Source organism: Nicotiana tabacum, chromosome 9, assembly GCF_000715075.1.
Source record: "Nicotiana tabacum cultivar K326 chromosome 9, ASM71507v2, whole genome shotgun sequence".
Lineage (NCBI taxonomy): Eukaryota > Viridiplantae > Streptophyta > Magnoliopsida > Solanales > Solanaceae > Nicotiana > Nicotiana tabacum.
The window spans coordinates 30,677,041-30,689,562 of NC_134088.1; the positions used below are offsets into that span (position 1 = coordinate 30,677,041).

Genomic DNA, 12,522 nt, shown 5'->3' on the forward strand with positions numbered 1-12,522 from the left:
TATTATTTTATTTTTTTTGCTACCAACTTATACAATATATAAGTCAAATTAATATGATAAATTTCTTATCTCGTCAAATAAAGTCACATAAAATGATAAAGGTTTAAAAGATTATCATACCTCCCATCATTTCATTGCAATAGTTAATATGTGTGTCAAATGAAAAAAGACCTTTCTAGTCCCTCTAATAGTCGAGTTGAGTTAAATTTGGACTCTAAAGGGGTTGTTTGGTACAAGGAATAAGGATAGTAATTTCGAGATAGGAATTTAAATTGTATTTATCCCATGTTTAATAATAGATATTAGTTAATCTCGAAATAATTTTTATACTAAAATAGTAAGACTAGCTATTTCATATAAAAATAGATAGTTACTCTAAGCCTATGAGATATCCTTGTTTAATGCCACCATTATACCAAATGAAGGATGGATTAACTGTCAGAGTTAGATCTAATCATGAAAACAAATTTGCATCTCAATTCTTAGTGTTTGTCTAAATTTTGGTGAACAATAACTCATATACTATTTTACAAAACGTTGTAAAAAATGAATAAGCAAAGTAGGTGAAAATGAGCCATAACATTGTAGTATTGCTGAATTTTTATAAGAGTAAACCATAAGAGTACAAGTTATTTTTTCGGAAGCATACAATTATCATATGTTATAAATTCTTACAATAAATAAAGATGTTTCTCCTTGGGTCCTACTCGGTCCTTTTCTTTTTCTTTGAGGTATTCTGATATTTTATCCTTGCAAACAGAGCAACTTGTATTTTTGATACTTTCTTTTAGTATCGAATATTCCCAAAGAAGAGCCTTGTACGCAACCTCAAACATCTCACTCTCTCTCTTTGACGTGAGAAACCAAAAAAATAAAATACACGTGAGTCCCAAAACATTCAAGCTGCTATTTGATTGACTTAGAACGCTCTCCTTGAGATGTCATTAGTTAAAAAGTTGAAGTTGATCCAAGACTTTTTCGATCTTGAACCGATTCTTAGATTTTCTTTAGCGGCGGAAAATTTAAGATAAGCAAAGTAGGTTTTGAGGAAAAATAATAGGAGTATGAGCCTTTGGAACAAAGAATAGATTTAATACCAGACTAGATAACCTATTTATACAAACTTGACGCTAGAGAAGTGTAGATTTTTCTGCAAACAAAAAAGAAGCCAACTATGATTTCTTACATTACTAGCATAGTCGAGAGACAGATCCACAATTTGAAATTTATGAGTTCTTACATCGACTTATAGATATTTAGTAGATTTTTTAACATATATAGAAAATTTCTGCTAAATATTACAAAGTTCACGTGAATCAATAAGCGGTCTTCTAAACCTGCCCCCAAGTATAGTAGCATTTTCTCTAATACTGTATGACTTCTACTCTTTTAAATGCAAACTAATTATGGTTGCATTGAGTTCTTTATAAAGACAGTAAAAGCTAGTTTGCAAGCTAGGCCGATCGACGCTGTGTTTTTGCCTAATCCACCTATGCATTTATTTATTGGAAAAAAAAAACTTACCTCTTCCTTTACAAATTTCTTTCAGGCTTAGGTAAACCGTAATGAAGCGTCTTTATTTTCGTTTTCTGATAAAATTTTGATTTTTTTTGGTTGAGGTTTTTGAATCTTTTGCAAAAGCGAGAGCTCAAACGGGTCTTTGATTAGTTCGCGTTTGCTCTACGCCTCTACCTCGTGTAGTTCGTTAGTGCGTTATGATGATCAATTTTTATAACGAAATACAATTGGACATCTCTATATAACAATCATTTACTATAAAAATCACGCTTTTTTCGGACAGAATTTTTATATTATGTTATAATATATATCCTCTATAATAACACTTTATTATAACAGTAAAAAAATATCGAAACAAATGACACTGTTATAGAGAGATTTGCTTATAGTAAGTTGAGAAGAATCCACTGCAAATAGCAAATTGTTGAATTTAATTAATTCTAAAAAGTTTGACCAGATAGGTTAACATTGGACGTATCCCAATTCTAAAGACATGACATTTTGAGTGCGCTTTTTGGAGTAAAATGAACAGGAAAAGATAAAGGAACAATGAACAAAGAGAGGGAAAAAATAAAAGGAAAAAGAAGAATAAATAGGAAGGTCCTAAGGGAGTCGAACCCAGGTCGCTGGATTCTGCCATTCCCGGGAGAGACAATCACGGGATCATGGCAGTTGAGGCACGCATTTCTAGTCCCCTCTCTATTCGTCTCAAAGTTCACTCTCTATCTCTCCAGTGATTAGCAACCCAGAGACGAAAACGAATCACACTATCCAACTAATATTTGATTTCTGATCTATAAATGTCTCAAAATCTCAATCCAAACCCAACTTACGACGTGATAATCTTAGGTGCCTCAGGTTTTACAGGCAAATACGTCATTAGAGAAGCTCTCAAATTCCTCAACGTTCCCTCTTCCCCATTAAAAAGCTTAGCTATAGCGGGCCGTAACAGTTCCAAACTTTCCCAGGCTCTCCAATGGGCGGCCCTTTTCGTCTGTACGGTGAGCCCGTCGTTGAGGCCTGTGCTGATTCGGGCTGGGATTACTTGGATATATGTGGGGAGCCCGAGTTTATGGAGAGGATGGAAGTGAAGTACCGTGAGAAGGCTGTGGATATGGGCTCTTTGATTGTTTCAGCTTGTGGGTTTGATTCTGTGCCTGCTGAATTGGGCTTGATGTTTAATTCGAGACAGTGGCTGCCGCCGGCTGTTCCTAATCAGGTTGAGGCCTATCTTAGTCTGGAAGCGGACAAGAGAATTGTTGGAAACTTTGCGGCGTATGAGTCAGCGGTGCTTGGTGTGGCTAACGCGGACAAATTGCAGGAGCTCAGGCGCTCCAGGCCCAAGAGGCCCCGTCCTGTGGTAAGATTTTATGATTTCATTTGCTTACTAAAACATCCAATGTAATGAGGTCATCAGTGCTAGTTATCCAGTTATAACAACCCGGGACTTCCAAGTATTATAGTAATAGAAAATTGAAGAGCTTGTTAGTCAACAACATAACATGACTGGTTGATGAAATCAAAGGGATCAATTCTGATGAACCCTAATTGGAAATGGAGAGCAGAAAGAGAGATGAGAGAACACTGGGAGTTTAGAGAGAGAAAGAATTGAGGAAAATGAATTCTGTTATTACTGTAACTGACAGTACAAACATATATACATCAACTAATTCTAACTAATTCATCTAACCGACATTACTTAATACTCTACAGTTAAATAGACAAAACTACCCTTATACATATAGTCTCTTTTATGTAATACCCTTCTCAACACACCCTCTCAAGCTAGGTGGTGTAAAGATATCAAAAACACCTAGCTTGGAATTCAGGTACTCATGTTGCACTTTGTTCAAGCTCTTTGTCAGAATATCAGCTAGTTGATCTCTTGTTGTCACATACTCTGTTCTGACTAATCCTTCTTGAATTTTCTCCCTAATAAAGTGGTAGTCTATATCGATATACTTGGTCCGTTCATGAAACACAGGATTTGCAGCAATCTGCAATACTGATTTGCTATCACAGAGCACAGTTACAGGCAGTTTGACCTCGACTCCCATGTCTTTGATCAGTCCCAACAGCCATGTTAGTTCTGCAACTGAGGATGCTAAACTTCTATATTCAGCTTCTGCAGAACTTCTAGAAATTGTACTATGCTTCTTTGACTTCCAAGATACTAGAGAGTCACCAAACCTAATGAGAAAGCCAGTAACAGATTTTCTGGTATGAGGGCAGGCTGCCCAGTCTGCATCTTAGTATGCAGTGACTGTGTCCTTGTTACATCTTGATAATAGAATGAATACCTTGTCCTGGCTAATGTTTTCCCATATCGTACAACTCTCAAAGCAGCCTCCATATGTGACTTCTTAGGACTTTGCAAGAACTGACTCAATGTTTGAACATTGTATGGTATGTCAGGCCTTGTTATTGTAAGATAAAGAAGTTTTCCTATCAATCACTGGTAACTTCTTACATCAGATGGTAGTTCATCCTGCTCTTTGTTATTTGTTCCCACATGATCATCAAACTCCTTAGTGGTAAGTTTGATATATGTTTTAACAGGTGTAACAGCTGGCTTGGCTGCCCCTAACCCCACTCCAGAGATAAGTTCTAGAGCATATTTCCTTTGTGCATCAACAGGCCCTGCTTTGATCTAGCAATCTCTATGCCAAGAAAGTACTTTAGGTCTCCTAGATCCTTCATCTTGAAAGCTTGTTGCAGTTTTGTTTTTGTCTTAGTAATAAGACTCAGCTTTGTCCCAGTTATCAGCAGGTCATCAACATAAACTAGTACAACTATGATGCCACTCTCAGTCTTTTGGACAAACAAGGAATGGTCATGCTGGCTCTGCAGAAAACCAAAGCTAAGTAGTGCCTCTGTTAACTTGGCATTCTATTGCCTTGGTGCTTACTTGAGACCATACAAGGATTTTATGAGCCTGCAAACTGGTCTTGACTCCCCCTGGCTCTTAAATCCTTGTGGTAAGTCCATATAAATCTCATCATGCAAATCCCCTTGGAGGAATGCATTGTAGACATCCATTTGATGTATGTGCCACTTCTTAGCAGCTGCAATTGCTAAAACAGTTCTAACTGTAACCATCTTGACTACAGGAGAAAAAGTCTCCTGATAGTCAATACCCTCCTGTTGGTTGTATCCCTTTGCAACCAGTTGGGCTTTGAATCTTTCAACCTCTCCTGTGGCCTTGTATTTAACTTTGTAGATTCATTTGCAACCAATTGGATGTTTACCAGCTGATAGAGACACAATGCCCCAGGTATGATTGTCTTCAAGTGCAGCAATCTCAAATTTCATTGCTTCTATCCACCTGGGATCTCTACTGGCTTCTTCATAGGTATTAGGCTCCACAATGGAGGAGAAAGCTGCTATGTAAGCTTGATACTTGGGAGTCAGCCTCTCATAGGACACATAATTGGATATGGCATATAGAACATCCTTGTGAACATTAAGGGTAACAAAATCCTTCAACCAAATAGGAGGATTCTTCTCCCTAGTGGATCTTCTGATAGTGGCAGCATCATTAGTCTCCATTGGAGGTGATGTAGCTGAAGTTGTTGAGTCTCCCTCACTAGTAGATTCTGTATTTGAGGTATCATTTATGCTGAGATTGGGATTGTTAGGAACAACAATAGAAGATTCAGTAGATGACCTATGTGTAGGACTAGTTTGAGGCTCAGCGGGTGAATTTGAGTACTCATCTGGAACATACACAGGTGCAGGAGAGGAGGTGCTTGTTTGAAAGGGAAACACCTCTTCTCTGAAGGCTACATCTCTATTAACAAAGAACACATGGTTGGACAAGTTATAGAGAATATACCCTTTCTGAACATCTGAATACCCCATATGGACTGCCATCCTTGTTCTGGTTTGAAGCTTGTCAGTTTCCTGCACAACTTTGGCATAACAAAGGCAACCTAACACCCTTAAATGTTCCAACTGAGGTTTCCTACTATACAGCAGCTCATAAGGAGATCTGCCTCCAATGACAAGTGAAGACATCTTGATGAGATAAATTGTTGCAAGTACACAATGGCCCTAAAACTAAAGAGGAATAGAGGCCTGAAATCTGATTGCCCTTGTTACCTCTAAAATGTGCCTATGCTTTTTCTCAGCAACTCCATTCTGCTGAAGACTGTATGCACTGGTTCTTTGATGAACAATTCCTAGTTTCTTGAACATATCCTCACATACACTGTTAACAAATTCTGTACCATTGTCAGTCCTCACAACTTTAACTATTTTGTTGAACTGAGTACTCACATACATTAGAAACTGTTGCAAGGCCACACACAGACATCAGTCTTGAGTTTTAACAGAAAGAGCCAAGTCATTCTAGTGTAGTCATCAACAATTGTCAAAAAGTATTTATTACTATCAAATGTAGCAGTTTTGTAGGGGCCCCATACATCCACATGAATCATGTCAAATGCACTTATGCTTTTAATGCTACTAGGTGGAAATGGAAGTCTAGGCTGTTTAGCACAGGGACAAACACTACACTTATTGACAGTAGCAGATATATGTGATAAAGTACAAGAAACCATTTTCTTTAGAACTATAGAGGAGACATGGCCAAGTCTTCTGTGCCAAAGTGCAATGCCCACTTTATTCCCTGCATTACAAGCTTGAGCTGCTAATGATATTGCCACAGGCTTTCCAGGAGCTTGGTTGAGTAGAATGTAGAGCCCATCCTCTTCCTTACCAATCTCCCTCAGCCTCCCATTGAAGAGATCCTGGAAGATACAAAAGTCAGGAAAGAATGCCACACAACAACATAAATCTCTGGTCACCTTAGAGACTGATAGCAAGTTGTACTTAAACTCTGGGAGATAAAAAACATTCTTGCGTATGTTTCTGTCAGAAATAGGATTGGCACCTATATGTGTAACTTGTGTGACATCACTATTAGGCAGAAACACCTTCTTAGACTTAAGTGGTATAACAACAGAAGACTGATCTAGTAGGTTAATGTTAGACACCATATGATTTGTAGCACCAGTGTCAATAATCCACTCATGTTGACTATTAGAGTTAGAAGCCAAGCAGACACTATTTGTATCTGTTTCTTCTGTTTGTTGTTCACTAGAGACAGAAGCCAAGCAAGCACTACTTATACCTGCTACATTTGCAGATGAAGAGGATGAGGAGCAGGTAGCTTTGTTAAGCATTTGTAAAATTTGATCATATTGCTCATTGGTGAAGGTAGAGGCAAGAGGTGCCAATGGAGTGGCTGAGGCAGCATTAGAAAACCTGGCTTGAGTTTCCAACTGCTGGCCAGTTTGTGTCATCTGAGGAGCACCAATCACACTCATGTGTTGTCCAGTATATGCCATCTGTGGAGCACTCATTCTTCCCAGTAAATGGCATCTGTGGGGATGTGCTATCAGTAGGGCTTTGATTTTCACACTCGGCCAAGGCACTATAGGCATTATTACCTTCTGAACCACTCTTCGTTTTGAACTTGAAGTCGGCAGGATACCCTACAATCTTGTAACAGTTTTCGTTACTATGCCCTTTAATCTTGCAAAATTCATATTGTATGTTGTAATTCTTCTTAAACTTCTGATTGTTGCCAGGTCTGGAGCTATATAGGGTTCTGGACTCAAAGTTATTGACATTCATATTCACAGTAGGAGTAGCTCCAAGGATACCTGTAGTAGCTGCTATAGCCCTTTGGCTTTCATCACTAATAAGCACGGCATACGCTTGGTTGACATTAGGTAAGGGAACCCTTAATAGAATTTGACTTCTAGCTTGCATATACGAGTCATTAAGCCCCATGAGGAACTGATATACTCTCAGTCTTTGAAGAAACACAAGGAAATCCTTTGATTTTGGACAATCACAACCAGGGGAAGGCATTGGGGCATCAAACTCATCCCATAAGTCCTTTAACTTTGAGTAATATACAGAAATAGATGAGTTACCTTGTGTTAGGGTTGCAATGTATTTGTGTAGATTGAATGAACGAGTATCATTGACCTTATTGAACCTTTCTCTAAGATCTTCCCAGACGGCATGTGCATTTGTTGCATAAGCAATACCGCTCACTAAATTTGGAGCCACAAAGTTCATTAGCCATGACAGAAAAATTGCATTACACCTTTTCCATCGATACCAGTACTTGTTGCAAAATCTCTCCTTCTTCCACATTCCATCCACCATTCCGAGCTTGTTCCGACCTAACAGAGCAATTCGCATAGAGCGATACCACACTAAGTAATTATCGGAGCTTGTCAATTAGAAAGAGACCAGAGGGATGCCACTGGTATCCCCTGGGGCAAGATAGAGAGAGTAACTGCAACTGTAATCCTTCTTCAAATTCATCATCAGACGATGCCTTTGAAGTAGTTTCTGCAGAGGCGTGGTCGAGATCTTCGATCGCCATTGAAATTGAAAGATTGAGCTAGAGATGAGAAAGAGAACTGATTGATGAGATATTAGAAGCAGAAAATAGAGATTGAATCCACGAGCTCGAATCTGAAGCTCATGGCTATATACCATGATGAAATCAAAGGGATCAATTCTAATGAACCCTAATTGGAAATGGAGAGCATAAAGAGAGACGAGAGAGCACTAGGAGTTTAGAGAGAGAAAGAATTGGGAAAAATGAATTATGTTATTACTATAACTGACAGTACAAACATATATACATCAACTAATTCTAACTAGTTTATCTAACCGACATTACTTAATACTCTACAGATAAATAGACTAAACTACCCTTCTACATCTAGTCTCTTTTATGTAATACCCTTCTTAACACTGGTACACTCGGGTCAAATGTGAATCAATATGTATGAAGATCTTTACAAATTCTTAATGAAGCTGATTGGAAAGAATCTATGCATCCAACCCAAAAAACTTTTAAGACTATGCCTGCAGGAGTCCTAGACTTCTATGAACATTTTTGAAAGGACACTGCTCATGTAGGACAAATATAATGTTACATCCTCTTTGTGGACTAGAACGCGGGATTACGAGCATGTGAATGTATTTATCAAATGTTGACTTGATACCATGCGAAAGAATTTGAGCATCCAACACAAAACCTTGAAGGCTATGGGTGGACTAGCTCAAGATTTATATGAACCACTTTTTGAAGCCCTTACACTAATATGGAGAAAATATAACCAACATTTACGTGTTAATCATAAATTTAGATCTGGCTTGCCATAATTCACGGTTTCTGGCAACTCCTGCATTCTTTGTGGGGAAAATATTAGGTAAATTTAAATGGTCGACTAGATAGCATGAATCAAAAGAAATGGAACCAGATGTACCGGAAGTGTGCTTTTAGCAGGCAATAATTCCTCTTTGATTTTAACCAGTTGACACTTAAATCTTGTATCATGGGACGATGGATTAATATAAAGTTGGATTGTAGATTGTTATCTGTTCTTATGACCCAAAAACAGCTGGATTGTAATTTGTAAGTGGTATTAAAATGTGACTACTTCCATGAGAATCTCTAGTTTCATGCTTCGTGTTTTCTTTTCTGTTTTCTTTCTTCTAATTGAGGCACACACAGATAAACATTTACAACAAGTAGTTCCATCAGTCTACTTGCCACAGCCAACAACTATTTGATGCAGCACTACTATCTAGTCTTGTGGTGGGCCGATTAGGTGGCAGGGAGTGATGGTACATAGGCTGCAGAGAGGATGCTAATTTGAGAAATGATTTTGTCCTTTAAAAAGATTGCATGAATAATGAGAAAAACTAGTGGAATTAGATCTGAATGCAGAGACCTAGAAACGATTATATGCTCTGCCCTGGGAAGGCTTGAAACAACAACATATGTCAAATCGTTGCATAACTTTCTATCTTCACTATTCTTTTGTTCCAAGAGAGAAATGATGCAGGTTAAGAAGCAATTGATCCTTTACAGTTTAGAAGTCAATTGGTCATTATGTGTTCAAACATGTGAATTTTAGTCAAAATCCAAAGTCAATTACATTACGGTCGTTTTCCTCATATGCAGAATGTTATACAATGTATTTTACATTTGGAACTTTGAGAACCCAATTTAACTGTTTCTGTAGGACGCATGTTGTAGTCAATATTTGATGATGTTGATGAGTATACAGTAAGGATTCATAAACCTTATGATGGATAAGCATAATTATGTGAATGATGGGGATTCATAAACCTTATGGTTGATTTCTGGTGGCATGGACGAGTAGATGATGGGGATTTATAAACCTTATGATCGATGTATATGACATGAATGAGTATGTAATAGAGATTAATTGTTAAATGGACTCTATATATGTGATACCTGCTATATTTGCTAAATATAGCAGAAGGAATTGATGGTCCAACAAATTCGCAAGGTGCATGAAGGGGGATAGTATGGGACCTCTCTTTTAGAAGGAACATGCAAGATTGGGAGATTGCGGAGCTCCAAAATTTATTGGCACTGCTATACGGGCAAGACATGCCCCATCCATCTTACGATTCTTGGAGATGGGGGTTGCGTGGAGATGGCTTGTTCACCGTAAAGTCCTTTTACCAGAGTATGTTGATGAGAGAGAGGCTACTTTTCCATACTCATCGATCTGGATTCCTAAGGCGCGCACGAAGGTGTGCTTCTTTGCATGGCTAGCAGCGAGGGGAGTGATCTTGACATCTGAAAATCTGCGAAAGAGAGGAATTACACATGTTAGTTGGTGCTACATATGTAAAAGCTCAGGGGAAGAAGTTGATCATCTTATGCTGCATTGTCCTGTGCCCTAGGGTTTGTGGAGGGAAATCCAGAATCTTTTTGGTGTTCAATGGGTGATGCCAAACACTGTAAAGGAAATGTTATATAGTTGTGCTTGTTTCCGTAGAAGAAGCAAGCAAAAGGCGTGGAAGTTCGCCCCGTTAGCTCTCATGTGGTTAGTCTAGGGGAGAGAGAAATAGGAGAGTTTTTGAGGGGATTGAGTCTCCATTTTCACATCTTAAGAATAGTCTTTTATCATTGATCGTTTTTTGGTGCACACATATAGCCCCTACTTGTGTAGAAGATTGGGCGTCATTTGTAGACAATCATGTTCTGATGTAAATTCTCTACTTTTTTGTATACTTCTTGTATGCGGGAGTTTTTTCTCCCTTTTGATTAATACAATTTACCTTATCCAAAAAATATTTGCTAAATTTTACATTGCACATGGACATACGTATGTACCACGTAGCTATGGGGACAACATCATTCATGCCTTCCCTATTAAATAACACATTAGATCTGTGAAACATTTTATCTCTCTCTCACTCTCTAATATTTTCCTGTTAGTCTCAGATTCCTGGTCCTCGTCCTCCTAAAGGTCCATTGCCGGACCACCTAAAGGAAGTTGGTGTTTGGGCTGTAAAGCTACCGTCAACAGATGCAATTGTAGTGCGGAGAACACTTTCATGTTTGGCTGAAAATCCTGGTGGTTTACCTGATGTTAAAGAAAGCACTGAACAGATTGAGAGGAGGGAGGCTTTTTGGTCAACCATAAAGCTAGCGCACTTTGGTGTGAAGATAGCTTCGAAATCTCTGTTAGGAGTTATTCGTTTCATTACAGTTGGGGTTTTCATTGGTCTCTTTGGTAAAACTGGTATCGGCAGATGGCTGCTCTTGAAATTCCCTTCATTGTTCAGTCTTGGATGGTTCAGGAAAAAAGGTCCAACTGAAGATGAAGTGGCATGCATTAACACTCTCCCTTACCATAATGCATTGCATAAATAACAACAGGGAGATAGAATAACAAATACAAATCTTACTTCAACATTTGGTTCCATATTATCAATCTCAACTTGGAATAAAAACTCAATTATCATCAGAACATTTCCGTAATCATGATAAGAACTACAATTTGAACAACACTAGTATAACACGTAGCAATTTGACATAGGAAAAGACAATATACGAAAAACAGAGAAAACATGGAAAAACAAGTTGGCGGCGCATAGGTACTCGTCACCTCACATATACGCCACTCACATGAATTTCACTTAGCAAATAATCTAAGATTCCTAATTCCCTCAAGTCAGGGTTAGACACAACACTTACCTCGCTCCGAAAGCCACTTAATTCTAAATCACCGCTTTTTCTTTGGAATTCACCTCCAAACCACTCGTATCTATTCAAAAATGACTCAATAATATCAAATATTGCTAAAGGAATCAATTATATTGCATAAATTAAATTTTCCAATTTGTTTCCACTAAAAGTCAAAAAATCGACCTTGGGCCCGCTTGGTCAAAACCCGAGATTCAGACCAAATTATGGCTCTTGAAAATCGCCTCTACCCGTTTGGTTCTTGAAAAGTGTTAAAGAAATGGCTTAAACCCGTGTTTGATTCTGTTTTATGCACTGGGCGACAGTGTGCATCGCGTTCGCGAGGCCACTGTCGCGTTCGCGAAGGGTACTAGCTGTCAAGCCTTCACGTTCATAATACCCAGCTCGCGTTCGTGACGGTTACACCCGACTGTCCTTCGCGAGACGTTGTTCGTGTTCGCGATGGTTACGCCCAACTGGCATTCGCGTTCGCGAGACGTTGCTCGCGTTCGTGATGAAGGAACGACCAACCCTCCCCCAGGTCCCCAAGTGCTTCGCGTTCGCGTTGAGCCGGTCGCGTTTGCGAAGGGTAAATCCCCCCATCACTTCGCGTTCGCGACCAGTTCTTCGCGTTTGGAAGAAGAAGTTTCAGCCTCATCAGATTACGCTTCGCGTTCGCGAGAGGACCGTCTTGAACGCGAAGAAGGATATGACAGACACCAGAATCTGCAGAAAACCAGATCTTTCCCAAGTCCAAAACATCCCGTGACCTATCCGAAACTCACCCGAGCTCTCGGGGCTCCAAACCAAACATGCACACAAGTCTAAAAATATCATAATGAAACTGTACCGGGCTCCAGAACAAAAATACGGACCCGATACTAACAATGTCAAATATCAATCCATTCTTAAAAATAAATAATTTCCAAACTTTTAATTTTCATCACAAATTCATATCT

The 12,522-nt window shown here is 38.8% G+C and overlaps 1 pseudogene; it reads left to right on the plus strand.

The window, feature by feature from the left end:
• The first annotated feature begins 1,949 nt into the window (after window positions 1–1,949).
• On the plus strand, window positions 1,950–11,266 carry LOC107777765 (putative mitochondrial saccharopine dehydrogenase-like oxidoreductase At5g39410; annotated as a pseudogene).
• The last annotated feature ends 1,256 nt before the right edge of the window (window positions 11,267–12,522 follow it).